Source organism: Camellia sinensis, chromosome 4, assembly GCF_055761805.1.
Source record: "Camellia sinensis isolate YWXY chromosome 4, ASM5576180v1, whole genome shotgun sequence".
NCBI classification, from domain to species: Eukaryota; Viridiplantae; Streptophyta; class Magnoliopsida; order Ericales; family Theaceae; genus Camellia; species Camellia sinensis.
In genome coordinates this window covers 26,530,354-26,540,023 of record NC_138964.1, presented here as the reverse complement: position 1 = coordinate 26,540,023, position 9,670 = coordinate 26,530,354, and the positions used below count along the sequence as shown (strand labels likewise).

Below are 9,670 nucleotides of genomic sequence, written 5' to 3'. Positions count from 1 at the left end.
TCAAAAAAAGGAAATTTAAGATAAAGAATTGAAAAGTATAAGAACAACCCCAAAATTTTGTGTCTTCAATCTCAAATCACTACCTTTTGTTGCAATTTTTAGAACCCTTAAATCCTTATAATTTACAACCCATCCACCTTTCAACAACCAATGTCACCCCCTCAAAGCCTATTTTTCAGTTGCCATTTATTAGGCTTGGGTTCACTACTAGTAGGAGTAGTTAACCTCATCTTGTCCTACATTGTAGGTCATTAACTTATTTTGTCACTTCACTCTTCTCTTTCTCTGTCTTCCTACTACAAGCCTTGCAAGAAAAAATAAAAGGCGAAAAAAACTGGATGCTATGGCACAAAACATCCAAGTAATAAAACACCCAGTAACACGAAACAATAAAAATAACAGTAAAAAAACGTAACAAATATTTTCTAATCTTTGGGGGGTAAAACACATTTGTTTGTTGCAACATGGGCAAGCCAGGACTCCATGACTGAGACAACTTATCTTCTGTAAGAAAACATGTCAGAAACTTGCATACCATTTTCGTTTCTTTATATTACTTATGAAGCAAAAGTAAGTTTCCATTAGAAGTCAATAAATCACCTAATTGAGTCTCTATGTACTTGGTAGGGGAATCATAGGAAATGAACCTGTAAAAAAAAAGGGTACCCCCAAATGTTAACTAGCCATTCAATGACATTGTTAGGTTTTTATTCTTGGCAATCCCGTTTGACAAAACTCCTTTCAATTGTAATTTTATTCGCTCTTGTATGTTAGTGAGAATATGAGTTTTAGATGCGAATCCAACTCGAATTGTGCTTTGCAGAGAAGTTTGTGATGTTAATACTTTCAAGATTGCCACTTTGCTGATTATGACGGGGATCGAGCTGCCCAGTCAGCTCGCAGCGATCCAGAGGGCAGCGCCCTTTGGCGAGTCTGGGGCAGTGCCCCCGAAGCAAAATGCAAAATTGCATTCAAAATTGCATGTCCGCCCTTGCTCGCTCAAGCGAAGGCTGCGTCCGTATAAAAACCTGAAAGGGATGATTTTACGCTCGAGCGCAGGTTGTTTGGCTCGAGCGAAGACACTTATGAAAAACACGCGTTTTTGGTTCCTCGCTCGAGCGAGAGAGTCTTCGTTCGAGCGAGCTTCGCAGTCCCAGATTTCTATAAGTATTTGTTTTAGTCCAAAACTATGATTATTTCTTCAGATCTTCTTTTTGGATATTAAGGTTTATATCTGGGAATATTTTGCTAGTTTTCTTTGATGTTTAATTGAGTGTTCAACTCATGGGTTAAGTAGAATGCATCAAAGGTTTGTTTGTTCATTCTATACAAAAGAGAGAGTCGTTCTTCGGTGGATTCTGAAGAATTTGAGCTTGAAGCTTTGGTGGATTCTAAAGTGACTCATCGTCAAGACAATTCCGAGGTGACGACGGGCCTGGAAGAGGCACATAAGGGTTGGTTCAATTCGGACATGGATTCGCTAGGTAATTAAGAGTATACCTGTGTAATTCCTTTTATATCTTCTTAGTGGATTGTTTTGTGGCTGTTGCCTGTGGTTTTTTATCACAGTTGGAGGTGCTCCAATTGTGGTTTTTCCACGTTAAAATCATTGTGTCGATTTGTCTTGATTGTTTGGTTGGGATTATTATATACTGCTTAAAATTGATCCATAATCACAAATCAACATTTAGAGAATTTCTAGATTTATCAGACATAATAGCTTACATACTTATACAGAACCCCAAAAGTTATAAGATCAATAATGTGCATATAGAGAAGAAACACAATCCAAAAAAAGACAATCAAATGTGAAGTATTAGGTTCCCAAACCGGTTTTGACTGCTAAAATCTAAGTGTCCAGCCTTCAAGTTAAAGCCATCTTCCACAAGCTTCAGAGCAATATCTTTCTCCACATGTTTTTTCCGCACCTATAAGAACCAAATGATTACTTTATGTAATAAGGTGCTGATATGCATTACTGCATGCACATGGGAATACAATTTTGTTACTTTAACAACATACAATCGCAAGCAGATACTATTGGAAGAATGGCTGGAGAAGCTGGGATCTCCACATTGTTAGGTAGTGTTTGGATATTGGATTTGTGAAGGGATTGCAGAGAGAGAGAAAAAAAAATTGCTTCTACTTCATTAATTTTTTCTTATTGTTGTTTCCATTTCATTTTATTTTCCTACTATAAACTAATCCAATATCCAAACACAATCTTGGAGAACAAGATATTAGTTTTGAAATCAAGAATCGTGAATTGAAATCCTACTGGTTGCAAAACAAAAGAGGATGGAACATGTATTGATACATACATCAAGTTGTTGCCGCTGCAGATATTCCTCAATACTGTTACTAGTCCTCTCAAAAACTACAATCAATAGCATAGCCAACATCATAACCTTTTTCTTCTTGTGAATCTGAGTAAATTTCCCATGTTTAACTTGTTCCATAAAGCTGATATCCTCGTTAATTAGATAGACAAAATGATTTTTAAGGCATTCATGGATTGTCTTACTTGACATTTAAAGTAGCACTATCTTTTCCTCGTTAATTATATAGACCCCCCAAAAAAAAAACACAGTGCCAAAATCAAGAAGAATAAGCATTATGTAAATCTTTTACCACTTTATTTTAATATAACCATCAGCCAAACCGAAAACCATTCAACCATTTTCGATTGATTTATAGTTCGAAATCGTCCAGTTCAAATCAATCGGTTTAGCGGTCGGATCGGTCGATTTCAAAAATTCGTTAGAGAGAGAGAGAGTTGAAGAAAAGAAATTGAAAAAAATGAAATTCAAAGCTTGCAAATATAGATCTTGAACTCAGAAGGGAGAGATTGAAGAAAAGAAATTGGGAAAAGAGAGGGAGAGAGGGCATCAATCAAGACCCACCATGCCACCGATCACCACAACCACCACTACTCACAGCCACCGCCATCACCCACACGACGTCTGTAAAGGCCATCGTTAGCCACCATGAAAAAGGGGAAAGAGGGAAAGAAAGAGATGCACATATGAGAGACAGATAATAAAAGAGGAGAGAAAACGTTTTGAAGAGAGAGACGAAAGACAAACAGTGAAGAGAGAAATACGAACACTACTCTGTCTTCTTCTTTTTTGGAATTGGAGTACAAATAAAGGAAGCTGAAAATTGTGTGGGAACTTGAGTATAGTTGTCAATCCCGATTAATCTGGAATGAGATATCCTTCTAATTTTAGAGTTCTAAATAGGACTTCAATAACTTGATAGTGGGCAAAAAAAAAATTAAATATAAAATACAAACATCACATTATTATAGGATTTACACACCATTAAGACTCTTTAGAGTTTCACAATTAGAGTTTCTAATCTTTTTTTCCTGATTAATTTTAAAAATTCTATTAAAATTTTTATCAAATGTTTTATATAGATATGAGATTCACACAATATGATTCTTAAGTAAATTCTACACTCATATAAGACATTTAATAGAATTTTTAACACTTCTAATATTTTTTTATCAATCTCATAAATAAAGGTGACAAGATAACAATAGTGATTCATCTTTCTAAAATGAGAACTCTAATGATGTGAAAAAATAAATAAATAAATAAATAAATAAAACCAAAACATCACATCAAATGAAATTCACATACACATTAAAACTATTAAAACTCCTTTTCTTGAGCTTCTAAACATTTTCCATAAAATAATATCAAAGCCATCAACATGGAGGGCTCTAATTTATATAGTCAGATCACATTGGCTGGATTTGAATTTTCCCTATTTGTTGGCCGATCACAAAATTGAAAAATCACTTATATTATAATTGCAGTTCACTGCTAACATTTTCAAAACTAATTGTTCCTAATCAGTTCGAATCTCAAGTTCGGCGGGTTCACAATTCTTATGCACAATTTTAAAATAAATGTGTATATATATATAACAATAATAATAAATTATTTTTCCTTTTTAGAAGGCTCGGTGTTCTAAAGCTAGCATGCAAAAGTAAAGAAATAATAAAAACTCAAAATTTAACATTTAATTATGAGTTAAATTAAGATATACTAATTTTATTATTGGGTACAATCTTTTTCCTTACAACGTATTAGCTTAATTCGCATACTGTGTTTCGGATGAAAGATAAATGCCTCCAAAAAGGTGTCGAGTGATGTTATTTTGTGTAATGTGGGGGATATGTTGACCTAAAATTTGTCTTTTTCCAATTAAAATTGTGTTTATCATGAAATGTTCAGCGAATTAATATAAATAAGTTTTGAAAGATTTCTCAACCTCCGCATAAAAGATTTGGGAAAGAGTAAACCCGGGTATTTGTTTGGGAGATTAGAGGGTAGGATAGGATTCTATATTCATTCCACGTAATATTCCAATAATGTAACCCGCACTAATAGTTCAATCAGACTATCAATCCCTTATTTATTGGATTGTTGTGTCTCATGGGAAGTGTGAGATACAAAATGGTGAGATAAATCCTCCTTCGGATTAGATGGCAAAATGACATTTTTGACCCTCCAAATTATTGTACTTAATAAAATAAAATAAAATCTAAAAGTCTCAACTAAAAATTAAAATAAATTTATTTAATTTTTACTGATGTTCTATTTATTTAATTTTTAAAAGTTCTAGCCAAAAGATAAAATATAATTTTTAACTCATATTTAGTATTCCTATTATTTAGTAAACAATTTAAAAGGATAAAATAATCTTTTGAGCATTTATACTTCTTCATAATATCCCAAATAAGCATATGATTCAATAGAATAGTCATTCCCTAACTATGAAGCACGAATACTCCAAAAAAGGTGCCGTACAAGTATCGAATATTTATCGGATACGGATATGGGTCTAATACAACAGCATACGTATCGAACACGACAATTAAGTATCCAATTTTATTTTATTTTTGGATTTTTTTTAATTTCAAATACAGGAGGTATACATGAGGGATACGACAGGATATGCGAGGGATACGCCAAATAAGTATCCAATTTTTTTTCTAATTTTTTATTTTTTATATTTTAATACACCAAACAAGTATTTTTTTTCCAATTTTTTAAATTATTTTATATTTATATTTTTTCAATGGTCAATACTCTCTACTCCTGTTCTTTTTTTCTTTTTCTTTTTTCACTTTTCCCTCATCTATTAGGTTGCTTTTTTTCACCTTTTTTTTTTTTTTTTTTTTAAGTTTCCTTACACTGTTTTAATGTAAGCATTTATTTATCAAAATTTTAATTTTAGGAACTTTAATGTTAGTAAATCTTTGTTTAATAGGAATCACTCTCTTTATTTATTAATTTGCTTTAGGTTTTATTTTCATGTATATTACATTATTAAAATTATAAATAAAATTAAAAAAAATTACGAACGTATCTCCACCCCGTATCCTACTTTTTTAGACACCATATCCCATATATCTGTATCCGTCCTAGTTTCCTGACATCTAATCTCATGACTAAACAAATATGGGATACACATCATTTTCAACAAAATAGTTCAGGGATTATATATTCTAAGATTAACAGTCCGATAGATTACAATCCCTTTTTCCAGTCCATCCAAATAAACATGGCCTAAGTTCATTCTTTTTTGATTAAACCAAAAAACCCATTTTAATTAAAAAAATACAATTTTAGATAACGTTTGGTACAATTTTAAAATTATGATTTGATAATAGAGTTGTATTTTGAGTTTGTGAGTTTTGAAATTATGATTTGAAAAAAGAAACTTTATTTGGTTATGAGTTTTGAATTTTTGATGTAACATATGAAATGAGAAAAGTTGTTTAGTTATGAGTTTTGAAAAGAGTTTTCAAAACTTAATTAAAAAACTTATAACTCATAACCAAATATATAACTCAAAACTCTATTGAAAATTTTATTCAAAACTCATAACCAAACTCTTTTTAAAATTAAATTCAAAAAAATAATTTGTCATTTTGGTCTAAAAAATAATTATTATATTTAAAAATTATCAAAAATAAATATATTTTTTGTTTTAAAATAAAAGGTGGTGATTGACAATTAAAAAAAAAATTACTATTTCGATCAATTGAGCAGACGACCGGGTAGACAAAAAATTCAAAAATTATTTCTTGCTTGTAAGAAAATAAATACACACAATTGTTGTAGAAAGATGGTAACATATACGCAAATGGAACTACAATCTTTTGGGAATTTTTTGGGTAAAATATTGCAGCAGGGTGAAACAGAGAAAGCTAATTTGCAACTATAGGACAAAAGAGTCTACGGTTTTAGCTAGATCTAAATGCAACGCTTGAAAATTTAATTCTCATGGGAAAAACAATTGTATAGAAAGGACTCTTTTTTTTTTCTTTTTTTTTTTGTTTTTGTAGTTTTTTCTAAGAAACGATACTGATGACTTATATTTGAAGAGGAAAATGCAAGCAATATCTCACTATTTAGATAAAACAATATAAGGCATTTCCATGAAGAAACCAGCAACAAAATTATAAAACATAAACATAAACAAGTCAATTATATATATATATATATATATATTATAATGATAAAATGGAATGGGTGAGAGTCTATTGTCAATGGTTCGTTTTCACCATAACTACATAGAGATAAAAGCCACCTCAAAAGTAAACGAAAACAAAAAGCATCTTCAAATTCAGATGCCAAGCTTTCTTTGTCATACCACACAAGAGACACTTTCTCAACTTTCTTTGGCAAGTTACTTGGGAGAAAGTTTACTCCCCCATGGTGCCATGGTGTTTTTAGTTTGAATGCAAAAACAATTCAAATTGTAGGCTTTCTAATTGCCTGATTAGTGTGTAAAATTAAGTTTGAGTGGCTATGTCTCCACAAGGAAAGAATAATCTAATTAAACAACAATTTCTAATTTTCACAAAAATGTTGTTCAATTTCGAAGTTAGGTTTGTCAGTATAATAAATGGAGTAAATTAGTTAATTAGAATTTTCTTGTTGCTCTTTCACCAAGGATAGATTTCAAACATTTTAAATCAAGCACTCTGATTGACTCTTCATTTAAAATACATTAATAATTTATAAAACACAATAATATTTATTTGACAAAGCAAGCAAGTTGATATTACCTAATCTTTCCCATCACAAGAGAAAATATAACCTCTAAATGCTTTAGAGAATTTGCGACTTAATACCTCTTGTCATGCAACGTATGGCAGTGGTAGATAAGGAGATCAAACATTAATTCAAAAATGAACTTTAATTAAGGCTCTTTAAACCAATTATTCACTGCCTCAACAACAATAGGCTCTTTAAACCAATGAACTTTAATTAACGCTCTTTAAACCAATTATTCACTGCCTCAACAACAATAGATTCTTGAGTGCTCTCTCTCATATACATAGGTACTTGATTTCTATTGATTTTGCCAAATTTAGATATAAAGTCCATTCACAAAAGCAAACCCATATCAACACAATCTATTTTTGAAGAGAAAAAACTCCACAAAATTAGTATTTTAGAAGATCTTATCCGAGGAAATGAGAAATTTCAAAAATAGAGCTATTCTGTTTTGTAATTTTGATGTGGATAAGAGCATAATTTGTTTATCTAAGACATATTTGAATTGAAAAACTTCATTTTTTATTTTTTTTTGGTTGAGAAAATAAAGCACTAAGAATTTAAAGTCTTCAAAATAACAAACATTTGGTGAGTTGTGATTGATATATATTAGAGCCACTCCACACATCAAGATCCCAAACAATTCTTTCTTGCATAGATAATAATAACAGAGCACAAACATAAAAATAAAAACACCAAGACAAGAATATTACCTTCTCTACCTACGCTAGCAGTGGCAGAATCAAGAATTTAATTTAGGAGGCACCTATTAATTATATTTTCAAAAATTTTCTTCCCCAATCAATGACAATAACATAATAATAATTTTTTGAGCTAATATTAAACATTAAAAATTAATATTCATTACAAAAAGTTTTTAATTTTAAACTTTTATAATCAACCCCAATGAGTTTCCATAATCTGAGGCCGTAGTCCTAGATCCACAGGAAGGTCTGCTAAGTTGATTTGTATGCAACTTTGTTTTACAGAAGAATAATCATCATCTTCTTCTTGACGAAGAGATGATTCCAACTTTGATTTTCTTTTGAAATATTTCTCCATGACTGTTTTAAAAAATAAAAATTCAAAATCAAAATCACAAACCCCTACAAATCAAAATCTCCAATTTTAATACAAATCAAAAAATTTAAATTTAGCACAAATCAAATCCCTAATTTTAGCACAAACAACAACAAACTAAAATCCCTAATTTTAATATAAATCACCACCAATTAAGATTAATAATTTTAGCATATTAAAATCTCTTATTTTAACATAACTAATAACAAATAACATTGCAAAAATAAATAAAGAACCATAAATTAATACTCATAATTTTTATTTAAAAGTAAAAATTAATAAATAAAGTTACCTGTAAACAATGAAGAGAAGATACCAAAGTTGTAGTGTGGTCACAAATCTGTGTTGTGTGTGATCCTAATCTAGTGAATCGCGAGTTGGTAAATTGTAAAGTAACAAAGGAAGACAAAGAAGAAAGAGAAAATATGAAAACACTTAACAAGTACTGCAAATAAATAAATAAAATAAAGAATTTCACATACTTTTAAGGTTTTAGGGTTTTAGCCTTGCCGTAACTGGAGTTGTGTACACTCACCCAAAAAAAAGTTGTGTCAATGTCTAGTTGGGATTGGGACTAAAAAAAAAAACGTGGGTGCATGTGTCAGTGTGTTTGGGTAAAATTGGGAGTGCTATGTATAAGAGGGGCAAGACTGTGTGTAAGCTAAGACTCCCCCAAAAAAAAAATTAAAAATCAAAAAGTCAAGGGGGCACGTGACCCCCCTCGCCCCTATGTCCCTACGTGGCTGGACTCTAGGAATACCACAAAGACACCACACCCCCCCCCCCCCCAACAAAAAAAAAAAACAAAAACATGAGCATTTTTGGTATTCTGTATGTAGAGAGTATAAAATAGATAGAAATTGTGATAAATCAGAGGCTGGGCGGTTGCAACCATTGTGTAGTAGGTTTAGATTGTTGACCTTCATATTTATTGTTATAAGTCTGCAATAATGCCATCAATTTCAATTCGATAATTTTATGAATTGTACTACTATTATGTGAAACATTAAAAAAATTCGAGCCATGCGATAAATGATGTCCCAATATAAGCGAATGTATGTTGACCAGTGGGTTGATGCAAGATCCTTGATGCAAGATCCATGATAAGCAGGCGCAGTCACCGGTCTAGTTCTGGTCCATCCGGCTTTGTGCTTGCATTTTTCAATTCTGTCAATAACTTTAAAATTTTACAATATCACCTTAGTTTAAACCCAAATTTAAATGTAACAGAATATGTATATTCATTCAATCATAGTCTTAGAATATCTTGTATGAGGAACCCAATTATAGCCTAAAAGACAAGCAGAAATGGGTTTCAATATTTACAATGAAAGGTACAAAGAATCTCACCTTTGGCAAAATCATGCAACCTAATTTCTTTGTTGTCATTGCCAATTAATCTTGTTCCTTCCAAAACCTCATCTTCAATAAAAAACCAGAGTTGCACCAACAAAGTATTCATCTATTTAATTCCTCAAAAATCAAAGATAGGACAAAATACAATT

At 31.1% G+C, this 9,670-nt stretch overlaps 1 long non-coding RNA gene across 1 annotated transcript; it reads right to left on the bottom strand.

Moving 5' to 3' along the window:
* Nucleotides 1–1,662: 1,662 nt before the first annotated feature.
* On the bottom strand, nucleotides 1,663–3,118 carry LOC145824530 (uncharacterized). Its single transcript, XR_014366250.1, has 2 exons — nucleotides 2,904–3,118; nucleotides 1,663–1,928 (listed from the first exon to the last, which is right to left on the bottom strand). It is a non-coding gene; the product is annotated as an uncharacterized LOC145824530 (long non-coding RNA).
* Between the last annotated feature and the right edge of the window lie 6,552 nt (nucleotides 3,119–9,670).